The sequence below is a fragment of the Lolium perenne genome, chromosome 4 (assembly GCF_019359855.2).
Source record: "Lolium perenne isolate Kyuss_39 chromosome 4, Kyuss_2.0, whole genome shotgun sequence".
NCBI lineage: Eukaryota > Viridiplantae > Streptophyta > Magnoliopsida > Poales > Poaceae > Lolium > Lolium perenne.
The window spans coordinates 2,998,098-3,022,108 of NC_067247.2; positions in this window are offsets into that span (position 1 = coordinate 2,998,098).

Consider the following 24,011-nt stretch of genomic DNA (forward strand, 5'->3'; position numbering starts at 1 on the left):
CGAAAAGTTGTTTATGATAAAGTTCAAAGAGTTGACTGCGATAAGATTAGATCTTCAGCAGCAATGCTTATAGTATATGCAGATTGTTCTAGTAATCGCTACATATTTTATGAGATATGTTAGTAGGATGGCAGAAATACATTACTTAACAGAAGTGTGTATTAAAAGTGTATACAAGATACAACCGAGAGTTTTGCTAGTCCGTAGAATGCTAGATAGGAATACAAACTTCACTAGATGAAGTGAGTATCACGGAGTTGGAATCTTCACCGGATGAAATAATCAAAGAGTTTTGATTTCATCAGAAACGATGAAGATGCTTGCATTTGCAAGAAATTAAGTGGGAGCGATGAGACATATTTATAATACTTTATCGTTGATTGTAAATAATGTAATCATGTACTTGATGTGATTAAAAGGGTTCATTGAAAATTAACTTCAATGAAAGGGTATGGACTAAAAACATATTTAGCGTCAAGATCTATGAAGATAGATTGAAGCGCATAATAAGTTTAAGTAAAAGTACATAAAATAAATATTGAAGTAGTTTAATATGAAAAATGTCAAGAAGGTGTTCTTTTCATATGGAATTTTAACAAGACTTGAGTATTTGACACTCAATGAGTAAAAACACATGAGTGATTTTAATCATGAATAATATGTACATAATTAAATGTCATGTGCTCTAAGATGTTAAGAGCATATATCAGAATGATTCATATGGTGATCATTGGACAACAGTAAGAATATCCATGAGTACTTTGTCAGAGCCAAGGATATAAATATACAGTTTTATATGGGGTAATGACAAACAAATCGATGTAAGGTGTTGCACCGATATTAGTTTGGTCACATATAAAAATGAATTTCAATCTCAATTAGGCTAAGTGTTAATTAAAAGGTAGCACAATGGGCTAGAAGAAGTCTATGCTAGATTTAGATGAGTTCTAAATATTGTGACGGATTCTACAAACGAAGGCAGAGTATATCATTGTTTTGACAATGACCGAGGGTATTTGAGTCAAGGAGTTCTTTTAGAACTTGGTGTAGTTCCGGTAGTGTCAGAACTATGAAGCTATATTGTTTGTGACAATATTGGTAACATATTTCAGACCACGGAATTAAGGTTCCACCAGAAGACCGAACATATACGATTAATGCCGACTCATTTGAAAATGAGTAATGCGTGGAGACGCAAATGAATTGCAAAGTACATACAGATCTGAATGTGGCAAATCCGTTGACTAAACCTCTCCCTAGAGCAAAAGATGACCTACACCAGAACGCCATGGGTGTTAGGTACATTACCATGTAATCTAGATTATTGACTCTAGTGCAAGTGGGAGACTATTGGAGATATGCCCAAGAGGCAATAATAAAATGGTTATTATTATATCTTTGTGTTTATGATAAATGTTTACATCCCATGCTATAATTGTATTAACCGGAAACATTAATACTTGTGTGTTTTGTAAACATAAAAGAGTCCCTAGTAAGCCTCTTGTTAAACTAGCTTGTTGATTAATAGATGATCATAGTTTCATGATCATGAACATTGGATGTTATTAATAACAAGATCATATCATTAGGTGAATGATGTGATGGACATACACCCATAGTAAGCGTAGCATATGTGAAAGGACGAGATGTCGCCTAGAGGGGGGGGGGGTGAATAGGCGTTTAAAAACTCTTACGGATTTGGCTTGTAAGAATGCGGAATTAAACTATGTTTACTCTACAAGCACAAACCCTAAATATGTTAGGCTCTCCTAGGTGCAACAACAACAACTAGAGCTAAGAAAGATAGGCACAAGATATATGTAGCACAAGTGATAGCAAGATATATGTACTTCAAGCACGATGGCTATCACAAGGAAAGTAAGCTCGGGTATAGAAATAACCGAGGCACACGGAGACGAGGATGTATTCCCGTGTTCCCTTCCTTTGTAAGAAGATACGTCACGTTTGGAGGAGTGGAGGTCCCACGAAGGATTCCCCAACGCCACGAAGGCTCACCCTATTCTCCGAGCCAAACCCACGAAGGATAATGACCCTTTCCTTATGGTTAGCCTTTCCTCCACTCCGGAGATGGCAAGCTCCAAAACCACTTCACAATCTCCACGAAGGAGAAGCCCGGGCCTCTTCACAATCTTCTTGAAGAGATCACCGGAGCACCAACCGCCAAGCCAACTAGGAGGTCTCCCTCCAAGAGTAACAAGCTCACGGTCTCTCACTCGAACTAATCGTGGTGGAGAGCTCAACACAATGCAATGATGCAAAGCAAGAACACTAGAGGTGTTCAAATCCTTCACACTCAAATCCCACCAAAGCAACAAATGCTAGGATGAGATTGGAGAGAAAGAACAAAGAGGAAATCAACAAATGACTCCAAGATCTAGATCCAAGGGGTTCCCCTCACTTAGAGGAGAAATTGTGGGGATTGTAGATCTAGATCTCCTCTCTTAGATCCCTCAAGAATGAGCAAGAATCATGGGGGGAATCAAGAGAGAGGGAAGTTCTTCAAAGTCAACAATGGAGGAGAGAGAATGGAAGAACTAGTGCAGCCCAAGGTGGAAGAAGGGCTATTTATAGCCCAAGCCCAAAAATAACCGTTGGGGAAATGTCAAGCACAACAAATCGTCGAGGGACCCGGTTAACCGGGCCTGGCACCGGGCCATCCGACGCAGGGGCCGGTCAGACCGGACCAGAGACCGGGTCGTACGGTCCACAGCCCGGTCGACCGGGCGAGTGACAGAAGCGTGTCTTTGTCGCGCAGAATCCTGCGTCGGGGAGGCCGGTCCACCGCCCGGTCAGACCGGACGAGGGACCGGACCCGGCCGGTTCAAACCGGACCTCAGGCCGGGCCTGCACCGGGCGAAGCTAGAAACTATTCTGGATAGTGCCCGGTGTGCACCGGTCCTGGGGCCGGTCGAAACCGGGCCAGCCGGTGCCACGGCCGGTCGGCCGGGCCTATGGCCGGCCTGAGGCTGAGCAGCCCTTTTCCATAATAAAATAGAAAATGCTCCCGAACTCCGATTGAGATGAAACCAATTTTGTTGGAAAGATAATGATGAATATGGAGACTCCTCACAGAATATTTTAGATGATTCTAGAGAGGGAGTATCCCACCATTAAGAAATGGTGAAGTCGTCCAAACTCGAAAACGCAATAGGAGATGCATGCGGATTCCGTTTTCGATGAACTTGGGCTTGTTGTAAAGCTAGCAACAAGCTCAAGAACCTCACACAGAGAAACACCAAGAAGCAATAGGGATATGCAAAGTATGCAAAGTATTGAGCTCCCTAAGATGATGTGATCAAGCTACTCAACCGAAAGCCCCTCTTGATAGTGCGGCTATCTATCCTATAATCCGGTCTCCCAACAACCACCTTGAGACCGGTAAAAGGAAAACCTAGCAAGGCCATACCTTTGCCTTGCGCATCCCTCTTGATCTTGATGATAACTCTTCAAGCTCCACTTGAGATGCTCAACTTGAACTTGCCCAACTCAACCTTGATGACGATCACCACTTGATGTCATCCTCTCATGGGCTATATGAGATCTCCCTTTTGATGCATGCCCATGGAAAGATACCTAACCCACATAGACAACACAAGTGCACATATATGATGGGTTAGTTCATAAAGCATAATTGACAAGGCTTACCATACCACATGACTTTATGTGGCACATTCTTCATGCTTCATGTGTTGACCAAACTTGAATCTATTCTTCACTCTTTGTATTGGTCAACCTTGTATCTTCTCATGCTCTATCATACTATCTTGAGGTGTATAAAGAATTCTTCATTTGGTTGCATGCTCTAAATCTTAGTCAACCATAGCTCAACTTATGAGACTATCATGTCACCGACTTAGAGCCATAACTTGAATTCTTCACTTGGAATCAAGCACTCAAGATCTTGATCATCCATTGCTTATCACATAAGCAAGAGCATGGCTAATATTGAGTTCCACATAGGAACTCCATCTTCATTTCTTCTTCTTGATCATATCACATATATATCTTCAAGTCGATGATCTTGATGCCAATACACAAGGTATATCTTTATCTTTATGGCATCCATACCTGAATCCAACACATGGACTACAAGTAGTACCTATGGAATATTCCTTCATATAAACTCAATGAAAACATTAGTCCATAGGGGTTGTCATTAATTACCAAAACCACACATAGGGGCAATATACCCTTACAATCTCCCCCATTTTGGTAGTTGATGACAATCACAATAAGAGGGTTTATATAATGAATATTAGAAACAAGTATGCAACTTATCCGAGAATAAGTTGTATACAAGACGTTGTATTTGATATGGTCAAGTAACACGAAGCTACTAGTCCATATCAAAACCAGCTCTACTCACACAACTACAACTAATGCAAGGGATGTGAGTAGAACCAACATGTATAGAGCAAACTCCCCCACAATGTATGCACGTGTGATGAACATGAATTTATTGCATACATTGTCAAGATTAACCTTTGGGACAGTTTCCACTATATATATATACAACCATGCAAGACATATAAATATGGAATGCATGAGAGGTAAAACACTTAAGCACAAACCAAACTTAAGTATAAACCATTTCCCTTAAACCCTCTAAACTTCTCCCCCATTGGCATCAAGTGCCAAAATGGGTGAAAAATTTAGAAAGCCAATATAATGTGAGTTCCTCTGCAAGGTGTGCACTTCTCATAATTTGAGTGAAATCAAATGCACATAGCCAATGACGAATACTTGAAGGAAGTCAAACTATATTGAGGACAAAAGATTGCATAAAGATAACATGGTAAAAGCAAGCAATCAAAGATCCAATTGGACAAACAAAGATATCATGATAAGAGAGATATAGTGCTCTAAATAAAATAAGGAAGCTCCCCAAGGTTCGTGCACAATTTATAATGTTTGCATTTGAATACAATATGCACAAACATGGAATCCTCAATCCCTCTATATCATTTAGAACACAACCAAGATAAAGAGAATATGCTTATCAAGAACAACTTGAGTCCAACAATTACGAGATATGAGTGCATGAAGAAAAACAAATAAACCAAGCACTCATAAATCTTCTTTACCAACACCACTAAAATCAAAAGGATAAAAAGATGGTTGGCAAAGAACAAGGATATCCAGGTGATGGATTAACGCTCTCATGTATATAAGTTTCTAAAGTGGACAAAGTGATCCATAAAGAAACATGCACACACAAGAGGTTAATAAAATAAATAAGACAAGATATCCAAGATGAAGTCATAAAATATACCAAAGGATGTTTGCTTAATAAAGCATATATAGCCTATGGCTCCAATTTTCACTTATGGTATATGAATGAGCTTCAACCAAGAAAATCTCAAAAACATCACAACTAACAATAAGGGAAGTAAAGCTAGTTGGAATGTTTTGAGAAAGGCAACAAGTATCACAAATAGGGATTTATTTCGTAATTTCATCAATATTGCATATAAGAGTTCTTTGAGGAATTGATATGCAATAAATTGCTAGAGGACATATTTGGGATAGGTGAATCATAAACATGATTTATATATATATATTCCCATCGTATGCATCTTCTCAAATTACTCAAATGTACAATAAGAAGTTTTCTTAAAAAGGATTTTTCAATAACCGCAATATTTTCGAAATAAAGAATTTCATGCCAAGATGCAACCTACAAGAGGTTGGGTGCTATATGAGTATGCATGAATAAGATACTTGTTACCGAGATAGCAATGGCATGATGTAGTAGATAAGAGTTCATCGATCATCCTAGCTTGACTCCAATTCTCATATGGTGACAACACCTTCCCTATAGATGAGACAGGCCTCCATTGCATCTCCAATGTACCTAAACCAACATTCAAGTACATCTTGGTCCCCAAACTTATTGGGTCCAAAGTGGTTAGACTAACCACAATACATAGGATAAACTCCATATCAATATGTGCATATTTATAGATGAAGTTGGAATTTCATGCACATCTTAGCCATTTAGGATTTGATGGAGTATACCCTATATAATGGATCAAGGAAAGCAAGCATGCTACAAATATAAACATATTACATATAAGCATGCACACATACTTTAAAGATCCAAGAAAGATGTACTTTGGACAAAACACCAAAAGAATTCAAGAAGGCATAAAGGTGTGACCAAACAAATTTGTTGTCCAAATTATATCAAAGAAGCAAATCACAAAAGATTTGTTCAACAAAGTTCAACAAATGAACTAAGTAGAATTCATTGAGCATAAAAGATGAATAAAGCCACACATGCTCAAAGATTTACCTCATTCAAGCAAATAAAACATGTAAGAAGGAATGAGATAACATACTCCCAAAAGAGCAAGGTTCGAACAAATAAACCAAACCCTCTACACTTTTCACAATGACACAATGTACCGTTTAAAGAAAAGGTTTGTCTTCCAAAACAAACACTTGATATGAATCAAGAGAATTTATCAAAAGATTTTTCAAAGGGACAAGGAAGACACATGGGAGCAACAAAGATTTCTTGGAAATAAAATAAGGCAATAAGAAGCGATCCAAGGTGAAGATGATCCATAAATTCAACCACATACAAGGTTATCAATTGTCAAAGACAATGAGAATATTGGAATTAACTTCCGGTGGTATATTTCAAGGATTATAAGGATCAACTCCACCATAAAAGGCATAGGATAAATATATATAGGATTAAGCACTATGCGCGGATGAAGATTCTTGATAGCTTCAACTAGTCAAACAATCACGCACAGCAATGATTAGAATAACTTGAAGCAAAAAGTGTCCCAAATAAGATATAGAGATATGTATTTGAGAAAAACCGCACCAAGAATTTCTTACTCAAACAAGAACCCATAAGATGAGCAATAAAAGCTTTTTAATAAAGTTGGAGCTTGTTTGAGCAAACATGCCACCTAGGAACAAGATAATTAAGAGTATCAACTCTAAGTGGCATAACCTCATATGTTCACATTTTCTAGGCTTGTGATATGTACAAAACATATTACTCCCCCATAATGTGATAAAACATTTCTTCTTAATCAAGAGGCAATTTAAAATTCGACTAGAGATGATTAATGGACATTTAGAATTTGAATTTCTCATGAGTATGGCACACCACATAGTGACTAGATAATCTTGCAATATCAATACTAAGTGGTGGTACCCATATACACACATTTTAAAGAAAGAGAGATGCACAATGCATATCACTCCCCCAAAACGGGATGTTCCATTAATCACTCAAAGAGAGCCAAATAAGATATCATCAAGATGCATTGGGCTCAAAACAACACACAAGTAAATGATGAGTCAAACAAACATACTTGAATACACAAGATAGGTAAGTAAGACACAACACATACACACACATATTTGGTACAAAACCAAACATGCAAAGGGACAAGTAACTTACAATAAATATGAAGAGTTGAAGTATAAGTTACCGCAAAGAGGAACATTGGATATATGGTATATATGATAATCCTTATGACTTGGCTTGATAAAAATATAATATATGAAGATCCCTTAATTCTTCATGAAGTAGCCAAGTCTCCAATGCCCTCCACATATACCTATTGATCAAGTTTGAGCTTGTTGGTCCCCAACCAAGTTGGGTCCTAAAAGGTTAGTCACAATAGGCTTGGCAACCCGAATGGTTCTTTTCTTGAAACCACTTTGAGTTCCAACAAACTTGGCAAACACATTGCCATCCTTATCCTTCCCTAGAGAATAATCATCATCAACAATTATAGGGTTAGATAAGGTACCACTTAAACATGAAGAAGCAAGGTGCCCCTTCTCACGGCATAAGTAGCAAGTGTTCCCCTTTCTCTTCTTTATTGATTGCTTCTCTTGGGGAACTTTTTCTTGATTCTTCTTGGGAAGTGGCCTATCTTCAACTTGAGGTCGAGCTTGAGCTTGACCTTGACCTTGTGGCCGTTTCCCTTGTTGTTTCTCACTCAAGTGCTTCTTCTTCTTCAATGGGCATGATCTAACATGGTGCCCTTCAACCTTGCACTTGAAGCAAACAATCTTGGCCGGATCCTTGACTTTGTCTTGGCCCTTCTTCTTGTTGCTCTTGCTCTTGGACTTGTTCTTGTTATTGGAGTTGAATCCAAGTCCACTCTTGTCATTGGGGGATTGTTGTGCACTCAACATCTTGTCAAGTGCGGATTTCCCTTCATGACGCTTTTCCAAGTCTTTCTTCAAAGAAAGGACTTGGGCCTCGAGCTCTTTTATTTCCTCTACATGGTTAGTAGAAATACAAGTACTAGAGGAAGTAGAAGCTTCATTGTTAGAGCAACAAGGCGAAGCAAGTAATCCAACACAAGATGTATCAATGATATGAGTAGTTGGATTACTAGGACTAGCACATGGCAATATAGCATTTTGAGTAGAGGTTGTGCTAATGTCCATATGAGGCTCACAAGATGTTACCTTAGTAATACTAGCCTCATGAGCTAACTTTAGCCCATCATAGGAGATTAGAAGATCATTATGAGAGCCTGAGAGCTTTTCATGACTTTCTTCCAATTTCATATAATTTCTAGTTAGCAACTCAAGTTGAGCCCTTAGCTCAACATTCTCCTCTAAGGTAGATGCTTCACAAGAAGTAGAGTTAGTAGCACAAGCATCATCAACAGGATTTTCCTTTTCAAGCTCAAGGGATTCAATTTTTTGTGTGAGAAGAAAATTAGTATGCTTCTCATTGTTCAGCTCATGCTTGAGGAGATTGAATCTCATTCTCCCATTTTCAACATGGGACTCCAACTCCTCTATGGTTTCCTTGTATTTATTCAAGGTTTCCATAGTGTTCGAGATTAGCACGAGCTTCTTTATTACCACGAAGAGAAGCATATACCATCGCCATCTCATGCAACAAAGTATTATATTCTTCATCATTATCATCAACATCACTCTCATCATTAGAGGATGTGTTAGGAGTCAAAGTAGGAGATACCTTTGATCCATTTGCCATAAGGCACATGTGCATACCGGAGGATGAAGATGAGGATATTCTTGAATCCCCATTTGAAATCGTGTCTTGATTCATAGAGTGTTCGGTTTCCTCTACATTGTTAGTCAACAAACAACTAGAGGAAATAGAAGAATTTTGATTATGGAAACAAGACAAAGCAAGCATATCATCATGGGATTTATGTAAGGAGTTTATACATGATATGCAAGGACTATCAACACAAGCATGTAGATTATTTTCTGTGCTAGATGTGTTTAAGTCCAAAGAGGAAACATTGCAATGGGATAGAGATGAAAAGTCATCATTATTGAGCACAATATCAACATTGCAATTTCCCTCACCACTCACCATATCATTACCTTGTGTCTTGCAACACGTTGGTGAAGTGGAAGAAGATGATAACTCATCACGACCGGAGGTGGAAGCAACTTGGGGCTCTTCATGATGTGAAGGGAAAGAGAGCTCCTCGGAGACACCACCGACCAAATGAGAAATGGATCCACCAAACATTTCCTTAAGCTTGGGTTGGAAAAAGCGCTAGGCGTAAGCGAGGCGATTGTCATTCGCCTAGTGTCTAGGCGATGCTTAAGCGGCCTAGGCGCAACCTAGGCGGGCATAGTTTATACCAACGAGTGTGTATATGGGTTATTATATGTGCAAAAACATTAATTTAGAACATGTAAATGTGTAAATTTCTAATAAATACCTTGAAAATAATGCCCATCTAACTCGATCGTGAAGTATTGCATGATCTCTTATGTGGAAAACAATTTCTTGATTACACTGCCTAGACTTCCGCTTATGCCCTAGGCGAAGCGTTTGTCCATCACCTAGTTCCTAAGCGTGCTTAAGCGGTACCTAAGCGTTGCCTTGTCCAACAGAGGCTTGATCCACATCTCATGAGACGACTTTCGCTTTATATATATCAAGAACCTACGAAAATCTGGTCTCAAGGAGAATAACAGCTCATTAGATACTTGAGCTTCAAGATGTAAGTTTTTCTCATCCTCTAAAGATAGATTTTGAGGATCCATCGGAGGAGAAAAACCTACATCTAGAAATCGCTCTATATTTGGACACAAGGTCTGAAGATTACAAAGCAAGCAATTTCTCCACAAAAGATAATTTGTGCCATCAAGGATGATTGTGTCATTGTGCACTATATTACTAGCCGACATCTTTACTCTCAAGGCGGTGAAGCCTTAAACAAGGAGAGACCTTGCTCTGATACCAATTGAAAGGATGAGATGTCGCCTAGAGGGGGGGTGAATAGGCGTTTAAAAACTCTTACGAATTTGGCTTGTAAGAATGCGGAATTAAACTATGTTTACTCTACAAGCACAAACCCTAAATATGCTAGGCTCTCCTAAGTGCAACAACAACAACTAGAGCTAAGAAAGATAGGCACAAGATATATGTAGCATAAGTGATAGCAAGATATATGTACTTCAAGCACGATGGCTATCACAAGGAAAGTAAGATCGGGTATAGAAATAACCGAGGCACACGGAGACGAGGATGTATTCCCGTGTTCCCTTCCTTTGCAAGAAGATACGTCACGTTTGGAGGAGTGGAGGTCCCACGAAGGATTCCCCAACGCCACGAAGGCTCACCCTATTCTCCGAGCCAAACCCACGAAGGATAATGACCCTTTCCTTATGGTTAGCCTTTCCTCCACTCCGGAGATGTCAAGCTCCAATACCACTTCACAAGCTCCACGAAGGAGAAGCCCGGGCCTCTTCACAATCTTCTTGAAGAGATCACCGGAGCACCAACTGCCAAGCCAACTAGGAGGTCTCCCTCCAAGAGTAACAAGCTCACGGTCTCTCACTCGAACTAATCGTGGTGGAGAGCTCAACACAATGCAATGATGCAAAGCAAGAACACTAGAGGTGTTCAAATCCTTCACACTCAAATCCCACCAAAGCAACAAATGCTAGGATGAGATTGGAGAGGAAGAACAAAGAGGAAATCAATAAATGACTCCAATATCTAGATCCAAGGGGTTCCCCTCACTTAGAGGAGAAATTGTGGGGATTGTAGATCTAGATCTCCTCTCTTAGATCCCTCAAGAATGAGCAAGAATCATGGGGGGAATCAAGAGAGAGGGCAAGTTCTTCAAAGTCAACAATGGAGGAGAGAGAATGGAAGAACTAGTGCAGCCCAAGGTGGAAGAAGGGCTATTTATAGCCCAAGCCCAAAAATAACCGTTGGGGAAATGTCAAGCACAACAAATCATCGAGGGACCCGGTTAACCGGGCCTGGCACCGGGCCATCCGGCGCAGGGGCCGGTCAGACCGGACCAGAGACCGGGTCGTACGGTCCACAGCCCGGTCGACCGGGCGAGTGACCGGAGCGTGTCTTTGTCGCGCAGAATCCTGCGCCGGGGAGGCCGGTCCACCGCCCGGTCAGACCGGACGAGGGACCGGACCCGGCCGGTTCAAACCGGACCTCAGGCCGGGCCAGCATCGGGCGAAGCTGGAAACTATTCTAGATAGTGCCCGGTGTGCACCGGTCCTGGGGCCGGTCGGAACCGGGCCAGCCGGTGCCACGGCCGGTCGGTCGGGCCTATGGCCGGCCTGAGGCTGAGCAGCCCTTTTCCATAAAATAGAAAATGCTCCCGAACTCCGATTGAGATGAAACCAATTTTGTTGGAAAGATAACGTTGAATATGGAGACTCCTCACAGAATATTTTAGATGATTCTAGAAAGGGAGTATCCCACCATTAAGAAACGGTGAAGTCGTCCAAACTTGAAAATGCAATAGGAGATGCATGCGGATTCCGTTTTCGATGAACTTGGGCTTGTTGTAAAGCTAGCAACAAGCTCAAGAACCTCACACAGAGAAACACCAAGAAGCAATAGGGATATGCAAAGTATGCAAAGTATTGAGCTCCCTAAGACGATGTGATCAAGCTACTCAACCGAAAGCCCCTCTTGATAGTGCGGCTATCTATCCTATAATCCGGTCTCCCAACAACCACCTTGAGACCGGTAAAAGGAAAACCTAGCAAGGCCATACCTTTGCCTTGCGCATCCCTCTTGATCTTGATGATAACTCTTCAAGCTCCACTTGAGATGCTCAACTTGAACTTGCCCAACTCAACCTTGATGACGATCACCACTTGATGTCATCCTCTCATGGGCTATATGAGATCTCCCTTTTGATGCATGCCCATGGAAAGATACCTAACCCACATAGACAACACAAGTGCACATATATGATGGGTTAGTTCATAAAGCATAATTGACAAGGCTTATCATACCACATGACTTTATGTGGCACATTCTTCATGCTTCATGTGTTGACCAATCTTGAATCTATTCTTCACTCTTTGTATTGGTCAACCTTGTATCTTCTCATGCTCTATCATACTATCTTGAGGTGTATAAAGAATTCTTCATTTGGTTGCATGCTCTAAATCTTAGTCAACCATAGCTCAACTTCTGAGACTATCATGTCACCGACTTAGAGCCATAACTTGAATTCTTCACTTGGAATCAAGCACTCAAGATCTTGATCATCCATTGCTTATCACATAAGCAAGATCATGGCTAATATTGAGTTCCACATAGGAACTCCATCTTCATTTTTTTCTTCTTGATCATATCACATATATATCTTCAAGTCGATGATCTTGATGCCAATACACAAGGTATATCTTTATCTTTATGGCATCCATACCTGAATCCAACACATGGACTACAAGTAGTACCTATGGAATATTCCTTCATATAAACTCAATGAAAACATTAGTCCATAGGGGTTGTCATTAATTACCAAAACCACACATAGGGGCAATATACCCTTACAATATGATCAAGTCATTAAGTTCGTTTTGCTTCAAGCTTTAAGATACATAGTAACCTAATCCTTTGTGACGCCCCGGAGCCGGTACCATGAGGATTCCAGCGATCCCGCCGAAATCCGCACGATATCGATTCAGAGATGCCCTCCGACACGACGTGCGCGATGAATCACACACGTGATGCCAGAGGAATTAACACGAGCGGTAACATTACAACAGGATTACAATAGATCCCACAAGAAACATATATTGCAACAACGACTCCAACGAGTCAAGATACAAATATACAATACAAAGATCCAAATCATACAGAAGATCGAATACATCCGAGTACGGACAAGATACAAATTGGACTAAGAGTCCTGAAGATAACCAGTGGCGTCCATAACCCTGCCCAGGCCAAGCCGGAAGGGTAACCTTGATAACGTCGTCTTCATCGAACATAACTTCATACCTGCCCGGTTATGTCCCAAAGAAGCAGCAATAAGTACGGGTTCGTACTTAACAAGACTTCAAGACGTATAAGCGTTCGTCAACCAGTCATCCATTGTACTTGAGGCACGCAGGGGACTTAGAGGACGCAAGAGGAACATCATAGGCAATATGGTGGGGTTAAGCGGCGGCGCGCAAGCACTAAAACCTATAGAGACACTCTACAATTTTCGTCTATCAGAGAAGGTGAGAGAGAGCATAAAACTAACAGTTCTATACTCTGCAAACATAACACAACCGATGCGTTCCCCCCTCGCAAGGAAGTACTTACAAAGGCACTCACACGGTGGACAAGTTTTATTAGGTAGCCGTTGTAGTAATGCTATATTACTACGCAAGTTATTAGCAAATTATTAACATCAGCATAAAGGTGTAAGTTGTTCTATGATCGAGCTATACAATTCCAAGTCGTCCATAACCGCGGACGCGGATTATCGATAAGATTGTAACCCTGCAGGGGTGCCCAAATGTGCCCACACGCACGATCGATCCACTTGCGACAGGTGGATATCACGACTCGCACTCTCCTTCACGACAACAATGTCCAGGAAGCCACCTAACTAAGTTAAACCGTATCGAAGTCCGGCCGTGCTCCGAAGCGGACTTAGCTGTTTGCGTCTACGGCTTTCGGATGGAAACAGTGCCCGCAGGGTGAATCCATCTTCAGCAATACGTACCGCATCCTACGAGCGTGCAAGAGACAACGGGGTTACAAGGCACTCACGGCTTCCCCAAAAGTAACCTCATATCATCTGACCACAAAGAAACATGCTTGCACGCCCGGGAGAAACAAAGCATTACGAAACTAATTGTGGCCACTGGACAAAGCTGTAGATTCTGGCAGTGGTCGAGGGGAGACCCGGTAAGCATACCCACGTGTGGTAAGAGCGCTCAGTATCGGAACAGATAACAAGAACTCGGTTCCTAAGTTATTTAGAAAACACAAGTGAGCCGTCACAAAACGAGCAGCTGACCCACCGATGCCTCCGCTAAACAAATATCAACAACTAAAGTAACCATGATTCTTCCCAACATATAACCCGTTAAGATAGCAACAACGGTAACAAGATAAGACAGCACTAGCATGCACTACGACTCGCAAGGGCAGACTCGATAACCAAACAATAGTTGTAGGAGGTGATGGTGGCAATATGGGCTGCTTGAGGTAACAAGTGGATGGACACGTGACAAGAACGCAACTTAAGGATAGCATGAGGGGGAAGGCAAAATAAAATAGGTGAGCGACTCCTGCAGAGATAGGAGTTTAGGAAATGCTTGCCTGTTAAAGCTTGCCGAGGAACATCCGGAGAACTTGTCGTATCTCACCACACCACTTCGGGATCCTATCCGGGAAGAAGCAAATGCTGGAACGCACATCGGATGCAAATCTTACTACTACGGAGAAGAACCGGCATGATCAAGATGATAGGCATGCATGACATGGCAAGGATGATGCGATGCACTTATCCAATTTAATCGGGGTCGGAACCCCGGACAAACAAGTTAAGGTTGAAGTTGCATTTTCTACCACCAAAATTAAGGGTGGATTAGCATAGCAACATGGCAGGGGTGAGCTACAACAAAGTTAAATGGAACCGGGACAACATTTATTTATATCCCACATATTCCATATGTTCCATATTAGGTGATAATGCAAACTCTCACGAGATGGTATGAAGCATGATGCAACGGCAGACATGGATGGCATATTCATGTTCAGCATATTTTTTTGATCAATTTTCATATAGAAAACATTTTCATATGAATTACCATTTAAAAGTTATTAAGGAAATAGTTTTTATTAATTAAAATAGATTACAGAAATGTTTTAATTGAAAAAGGGCCTGAAAACAATTTCTGGCCGGGGGAGGGACCCCGGGTTTATTTGTTAAAGAGCCAGGGGGTTATCGTGTTGACAAGGGATTAACTTATCAATGCCTACGGATTGCAGACTAGGGTTTTAGCGGAAGTAGAGGGCAAGTAGATCTCGAGGGTTTCAGCCGAAAAGTACTCAACGATGTAAAAACTAGGGTTGCGTGGGACAATCAATCGATCCTTTCTTTGTCCCTCGACTCCCCCATATATAGGAGGTGGAGTCGAGGGATTCGTAGTACACACATTGCAGAGTCCGGGAAGGTTTCTAACTCATCCGGAAAGATTACAAGTATGTTTTTCTAGCTTTCCTTAATACTAACGTGGGCTTCCGAATCTTCATACTCATCGAGTCGTGGGCCTTCAGTAAACCCCGGGTACCATATTCAGCAGGCCCATTGGGGATGCCTATGTCAGTAGCCCCCGAGATTTTGCTTGAATCGAAGAATCAGGGAAAATCTCCAACTTTAATCATTCAATAACTATCAAATTTATCACATATCTTTTGGATACGCAATTATATATTGTACAGGGATAATGGTAGTTGGGGCTAGTTCATCTGACGCATCAGGTACTAGTTAACTGCTCTAGTGGCAATCCGTAAAAACCTACTTCAAGATCATGTCCCTGGACATGATCTCGGGATACTGGTGTAAACTTCGACAGGTGCCACTTAAGGTCTTACCATTCTGTCGAGTCCCAGTCATGTTTTATCGGGTACCTAATGCGTCCGTTAGGATTTTTCTTCATATCTGTTGATACGGAAAAAAGTAGCAAACCGACGTCAGAGACGGTGCCACGCCACTCAGAACGGATCTGGGGTCTTACCTTCGCAGAGTTTTGCGGCATTCAGAGATTATTCGCAACTTTGGCGCTCTGAGAATATATTGTCGAGTGCTTTTTCGGCTGCTGGAATAGCACATTTTATTGAGTCAACGGATGACTTATATTGCCTTCCCGATGGGAGTATGTTTCGAGTTATTTGTATAACTCGAAATATGCTCACTTCTTCTTTCTCTCTATATTTTTTATAATTTCATCGGGCACGCGAACAACGTTCCCGATGGGAGTAGCCCCCGAGGCTATGAACAAATGCTTGCGTTTGATCATAGGCTCTCGCCATTTCTATTTTGTCATACTTGAGCTTTGTTCTTTTTTCTAAAGTAGCCCCCGAGCATTTGGGCAAAAACTTGTATTTGACCAAAGGCTCTCGAAATAATCGATAAGTTTTTCCTGCCGCCAATTCCCTTACTCCTCACTGTCGAGATCTTCCTTTAGTCAAAGTGTCATCACTACTGACGATGGCCATGACCACTGTATCGGAAAAACGCGAGTACTACTCTTTCTCTGTCTTGCGGGCCCAGAATCCTCACCAAGTTCACACGTTGTGCAAGTGGGGGACCCACGTCCTCCGCTTTTCTTGGCGCACGTACTGTAACGCCTGTTCCGTTCCTTCACAGTCAAAATACTCTTTTACCCCTTAGCCACGTGTACAACATCCACCGCAAAAAATATTCCATCCAACGGTGCGCCGCTTCGCCAATTCCCTATATAAGGTCGTCTTCTTCCTCCGTTTACACTTTCGCTTGCGCCGCACCTCTGCTTCTCCTCTGCAAAAAATCTCCATTGCGCCCAGAGCTCAACCACACTCGCACGCTGCGCTTTCGCCATTGTTGATGCCCCCACGCGCACGGCTCACTCGCCACACCACTCCCGAATCGAAGATGGCGGCGGAAGATCTGGAGTGGGAGAGATCCAAAATCTCCCACCAAGACCTGAATTTGATGAAGAAGCTCGGGCTCATGAAGACGAAGGACGCGCTACGCTTCCCCAGCGACGAAAGCTATCCCTCGCCTCCAATCGAGTATCGGGTCAGTTTCGTCGATCACCTCATTCGCGGCCTGTCCACCCCCATTCATGATTTCCTTCGTGGTCTTCTCTTCGTTTATGGGGTGCAGCTACATCAGCTGACTCCCAATTCCATCCTCCATGCCGCCATTTTTATTACTCTTTGTGAATGCTTCCTCGGAGTCCTTCCTAACTGGGCTCTGTGGAAGCGCATCTTCTACCTCCGCCGCAATGGCTCCCACAACTTCACCTACAACATAGGTGGTGTTGTTATTTGCGTTTGCCCTGACGTCGAGTACTTTGATGTCAAATTCCCCGACTCCGTCCAAGGGTGGCGCAAAAGATGGCTCTACGTGCGCGAAGAAAGCGCCAACTCGGTGGAGTACAACATAGCTCCTTTTGATGGGAACGCCAAGATTCTTCGCCGCCATTCCTGGGACGCTGAAGCTACCGAAGAAGAAAAAATAGCGACAGAGGCTCTAATGTCTCATATTCATGAGCTTCAGAATACCCGCGGCAAGGAATTGTCGGGTATCCATATCACAGCTTACTTCCTTAGGATTAGGGTGCAGCCTCTGCAGGCTCGCAAAAATCCCCTTTGGACGTATGCTGGCGAAAAAGATGCTAACAGGCTCTCCAAGGACCTTTCTGTAAAGGACTTGGAGAAACTTATCCGAAGAATTTCATCACTCAGCAAGAAAGATCCTATTCCATCTTCTTGCCGTGTGGAGCCATATAGTGTCTCCAACCCTCTTCCCAAGGTACTTTCTTCTCGACTGTTTTACTATTTGTCGACTACTATTTTGATGACATCCCCTGCGTAACTCCTTGTCGATATTCCTTATGTTTGTAGAATCATCCAGTTCTAGCTTCTCTTCCTCCTCTTCCTGAAGATGGAGAAGTCGAAGAACAGGCTGTTGTCACTGACGACAACCAGGGTACTTCTCGCCCTGAGAGTGAAATCGCGGGTTCTCAGAAATCCGCGGCTTCTTCTGAAAGAGAAGATTCTGAGGCTACCGCATCGACACACTCCCTCCCCTCCGCTGTTTCTCCAAGGAACAAGAGAAAAAGGGATGAAGTTGATGATTCTGGCACCTCCAAAACCGACGCGCCTCCTGCCGAAGAAGTTGTTCCTACTGAAGAAAGGACAACTTTCAACCCTTACGAGGATGCCCTTGTCAGCTCGTAAGTTCTCTGTTACTCTTTGTTGTTTGCTCTCGATATTTTGTCTATGTTGTTTCTTACTTTGTCGCCTTTTATTGTAGTGGCGACGAGGATGAAAATCCACCCATTGACGTGACTGCTCGAACGAGTACGTCGCATACTTTAGTTGTCTCCGAAGCTCAACCTGATGGAGAGGAAACTTCGCCTCCTCAGCAGGACATTGAGCATTCAACTCCAATTGCAAGCCCCCGTGCCCCTTCACCCAAGATTGCTAGGGTCGAACCGGCCAAAGAACCTATCTTGCAAATTGGTAGTTCCACAACTCCTTCACTGGATGATGTAAGTTTCCTTTCTTTTTTTTTCTTCTGATATTTTTCGGATCTCTTTTGTGTTTTGCATCTTTTTCGCTTGTCGCTGTCGAACTTTCGCACATTATATTGATTTTTCTTTTTTCAGCCTTTGATGAAGGAATTTATCCGTCTCGGTACCCAATTTGTCGGGTACCGTGATCATGCGAACAAACTTGAAGGTACTATTGTTGCTGCTTTATTTGGTTGAATACTTTCTGTCATATTTTTTGTCATAACAGTTGTTGCTGTCGGTTGTTTTTCCAGCCAATCTTGCGGAAGCCAACAAACGCGCTGATGCTCTTGCTCTTAAATTGGAGCAAAGCGAAAAAGCTCGCAAGATGGCTGAATCAAATGCCGCTGTTATTGAAGATCTTCGAAAAAGACTTCACAACGCGGAAAACTCTTTGAGTGAAAACATCACTCAGCAAACTGCCCGCGAGGAAGGGATTATCTCTCGCTTAGAGTCACAGAGCCGACGTTTTGTCAGTAAGTGCTCTAACTGTTGCTTGTTCTTCGAATACCCATGCTTTTCTTGGCGTGCTTTTTGACAAGCTGTATGTTGCGGTATCAGGGAGGACGCATCAAGATTATGAACTCGACAATCCTGAAGGTGACCGCCTTCTCGACGCGCTCTCCCTCCTCGAGATTCATGGAGATGAGGCACGCCAAGGCATTGCTGATGCTGAATCGGGCCTGTCGCGGCTTTTTCCATACTTCTTCTCGAAGAAAGAAGAACCCAAGACTTTTGCTGCTCTGGCCAAGTTCTTCAATTCTCAAGAGGATCTTGGGCACGGTCTTCGATAAGAAGATTTGAAGATTGGTGCTGAAGGTACCATTGCCTTGGTTGCTGACAGTCGACAAGACGTTGACTGGGCCAAAGTTGGCGATGTGCAGAAGATGGAGACGAAGAGATGGCAATCTTTGATCAAGGCCGCCAAGCCAAACTCGAAGAAAATCCTTTCTTTCCTTGGATTCAAGCCAACTCCGGCTCCTAGTTCATCGAAGCCGGAGGTCAAGTAGACCACCTTGTCTTTCTTTTTTCGCTGTGCTTTTCTTTTGATGCTGTCGCCATAGTAGCTCTGGCGACAACTACCCCATTAGTTCAGTAGGAACCTTTCTTTGTAATAGCCATGTAAATACCTATCCTTATTAATGAAAAAGCTATGTTGCCGAGGTATTGATGTTGAATTATTTTCTCTCCAGTTGATTTTTGACAACTATACCACTGGGCCTCATTCCTCGGCTGCCCTGCCTGCGGCGCCTTGCTCTAAAAGGTCCTCCGCTGTCGAATATATTGGAGGTTTATCGAATGCTGCACAAAATGAGGACTTGGACGAACTCCGTCAAGAATTACAGTCGAAGAAAAAACAAATTCTCGTGATCATGGAACAGTCTCGAAGATCATCTGAGAATGAGAAACGAGCTGTTCAACAAGCTCAAGAAGCCATGGCGTTGAAGGAAACTGCAGTTGCTGAGGCTGCCGAAGCTACGCGCCGAGAAAATCATATGCTTGAGCTGATGAATGATGCTAGCCTGGATATGGCGGGTATGCTCCACAAACTTGGTCATATGTTAGCTTAACCTTACTATTTTTTACTCCTTGCTGAAATTTCCGGTGAAACAGGTTCTTTCTTGGATACTGCTGCCGAAGACCAGCGTGTTGAAGCCCGAACCAATGTGCTTGTCAGGCTTGCTCGTGAGCACGGTGCCAATTTTTGGGTCACTCCTGAGCGTACTCGCCAAATAGTCAGATTTCAAGATCGAGCGAGTCAGGTCCGCGACTTTCTCGACTTCTGCACGAAAACTTTGTCTTTAGTCTATAGCACCATGTTTCCTCGCAACAAAATCCCAGACACCCTTCCTGCTTTGATGGAGAAATTTCGAGATGCTCCTCGTATTCATCAATTTGTGCGAGCTCAACTAGAAGCTGGGGCAAGATTCGCCATGATTATGATACAGATCTGCTACCCGAAGTTAGATCTTACTCAAATTGTCACCAAGTGTCTGGCCAAACAAGCGAAGCGGAGGAGGAATGTTGACAAAATTGACGACACTGTGCGCCCTGTAGCAGAAAAGGTGATGGACGAACTGCTTCGGTTGGATGCAGAATTCTTTGTCAGGGTTAGTTATGCTGAACATAGCACTGGTGCTGCAAATAACGAGGGAATCAATATAGACGCTATATTGAATGCTGATTGAAGAATTTTCTTTGTTGTTTTTTCTCTGTCAAAGAATGCCTGTATATTGTAAATAACATATATGTTGTCAAATATCTCGAACTATTTTTGTTTGAACAAGCCCCCAAGCTTGTTATTGGTTCTTCCTGTATGTTTGTATTGTTTTGCGAGGTGTGTTGCACCAAGGCGAAATTTATTGTTTTGCAAGTTCTATTTTGTCGGTAGTTCATATATAGTAGCTGCTGGGTGCAAGCCCCCGAGCGTGTCGGTAAAGAAGATGTGTATCACCAATATCTTTTCTATATTGCAGCACCGCGAGCCCGCCTCATTAAAAACCTTTCTAGCCCCACTCGGTGCCCTGAAAAGGAAAAGAGTGCGTCTGAAAGCTCGCGGGCGTTTCAGTACATTGTATTTTTACAAAGGGGGACTATATTTCGACTCTAAGCGTAGAACCGCCTGAGTTGCGCTTAATGCCCAGGGATTTGGCTCTGCAACCCCTGTCTTCTTGTCCTTTATCCTGTATGCTCCTCCTTCGATTACTTCTGTGATGATGTAAGGGCCAAGCCATGGCGACTCGAGTTTTTCATGGCTTTTTTGAGTGAGCCGAAGAACTAAGTCACCGACCTGAAAGGATCTCGGGCGCAAACGTCGACTGTGGTAGTTTTTCAGGTCTTGCTGGTACTTGGTGACTCGTGATAGTACTTCATCTCGAGCTTCATCAAGTGCATCGACATCATCCTCCAGTGCTTGTCTTGAAGCTTCTTCATCATATTCCGTTACTCTTGGAGAATCGTGCTCTATTTCTATCGGCAATACTGCCTCAGCTCCATGGACCAGGAAAAACGGAGTTTCCTGTGTCGCTGTATTTGGTGTTGTTCGAATACTCCATAACACACTAGGCAACTCTTGAGGCCAGGTATGTCGAGCTTTTTCCAACGGTGCTAGTAAACGCTTCTTTATACCATTGCAGATAATTCCATTGGCTTTTTCGACTTGACCATTGGTTTGCGGGTGCGCAACTGATGCAAAGTGTAGTTTGATACCGGCCTCTGCATAATATGCCTTGAATTCCTTTGATGTGAAGTTACTACCATTGTCTGTGACGATGCTATGAGGTACTCCAAACCGAAAAACGATACTTTTTACGAACTTGATTGCCGACGCTCCGTCTGGTGAATTTATCGGCTTTGCTTCTATCCACTTAGTGAATTTGTCGACAGCGACGAGCATATACTCGTATCCTCCTGGTGTAGCTTTGTGTAACTTTCCCACCATGTCGAGACCCCACTGAGCAAAGGGCCAAGACAACGGTATTGGCATCAACTCTGCTGCCGGAGAATGAGGTTTTGCGGCAAATCTCTGACACGCGTCGCAAGTACGAACTATTTCCTTCGCGTCCTCTATTGCTGTCAACCAATAAAATCCTGCTCTGAAAACTTTGGCTGCTATAGCTCGACTGCTTGTGTGATGACCGCATATTCCTTCGTGTACGTCCTTCAGAATTATTCTTCCTTCTTCGGGTGTAACGCACCGTTGTAACACTCCCGAGATACTTCGCTTGTACAACTCCCCTTTGACCACAGTAAAGGCCTTGGACCGCCTAATAACTCGCCTTGCTTCAATTGGATCGTCGGGTATTTGTTTCCTTAGGATGTATGATATGTATACTTGCATCCATGGAATTTGTACCATCATAACTAGGTCCTGTTCCTCCTCTTCTTCCAGTGTCGCTTTTATAGCCCCCGAGGGTTTCTCATCCTTCTCCTTCTTTTTTGGTTTCTTCGACTTTGTAGATCTCTCGGCTATCTCTTCCCGAATCACGCCGGAGTGGGATCGCGAGACACTGCGACCCAATGTTTGCCAGAATGTCGGCTTCATCATTGCTTAGTCTGCTGATGTGTTTTACCTCGCACCCATCAAACAACTTTTCCAGCTCGTTGTAAACTTCCTTGTATGCTATCATACTATCGTTGACTGCATCACATTGATTCATGACTTGCTGAGCCACCAACTGTGAGTCGCCAAAGATTTTTAATCGAGTTGCACCACAGGCCTTTGCCATCTTCATCCCGTGTATGAGGGCTTCGTACTCTACCTCATTATTAGATGCATTTGGAAACGTCATTCGTAAGACATACTTCAATTTGTCGCCTTCAGGTGATATTAGTTGATGGGATTCGTAGCATAGAAAACAAAAAATTTCCTACCGCAAGAACGAATAACAAGCCAAGATCCAATCTAGTAGATGGTAGCAACGAGAAGATCATGAGACTAACCCTCGAAGATTTCCAAAGCCTACGAGATTAGATCTCGTTGTTGATGTAGTCGATCACTTGCCGCTTCCAAAAGCGCGTAGAAGATCTTGACGGTGCCACAATCGGGCAGCACCTTCGTACTCGGTCACACGTTCGGTGTTGATGACGACGTCCTTCTCCCCGTTCCAGCGGGCAGCGGAAGTAGTAGATCCTCCTCGGAATCCCGACAGCACGATGGCGTGGTGGCGGTGGTGGTGGAGATCTCCGGCAGGGCTTCGTCTAAGCGTTGTGGGAGAAGATGGAGGAGGAGAGAGGCTAGGGTTTGGGAGAGGGGGGCGGGGGCAAGGGCGCCGGCCAGGGGAGCCCTAGGTGGTGCGGCCAAGTCTAGGGCAGCCCCCTCCCTCTCCTCCTCATTATATAGGTGGAACCCCAAGGGTTTGCCCAAAGTCTTCGAATAAGACCCCAATTCAAAAACTGCCTTATGGACGAAACCTAGAGGGACAGGGACTCTCCCCTTCCCCCCTTGTTGGCCGGCCAAGGGTGGTGGAGTCCACCATGGACTCCACCCTCCCACTTGGTTGGCAAGTTAGGGTTGGTGGAGTCCAACCGGGACTCCACCTTCCATGGTGATTTCTTCCGGAAAGTTCTAGAACATTCTAGCACCTTCCATAAATGCACCGGATCATTTCCAAACTTGGAAAGTGACTTCCTATATATGAATCTTATTCTCCGGACCATTCCGGACCTCCTCGTGATGTCCTGGATCCCATCCGAGACTCCGAACAACATTCGAACTCTATTCCATATTCCATATCTACTTAAAACGACATCAAACCTTAAGTGTGTCACCCTACGGTTCGTGAACTATGCAGACATGGTTGAGACTCCTCTCCGACCAATAACCAATAGCGGGATCTGGAGATCCATAATGGCTCCCACACATTCAACGATAACTTAGTGATCGATTGAACCAATTACTTAAAATACCGATTCCCTTTGTCACGCGATACTTTACTTGCCCGAGGTTCGAT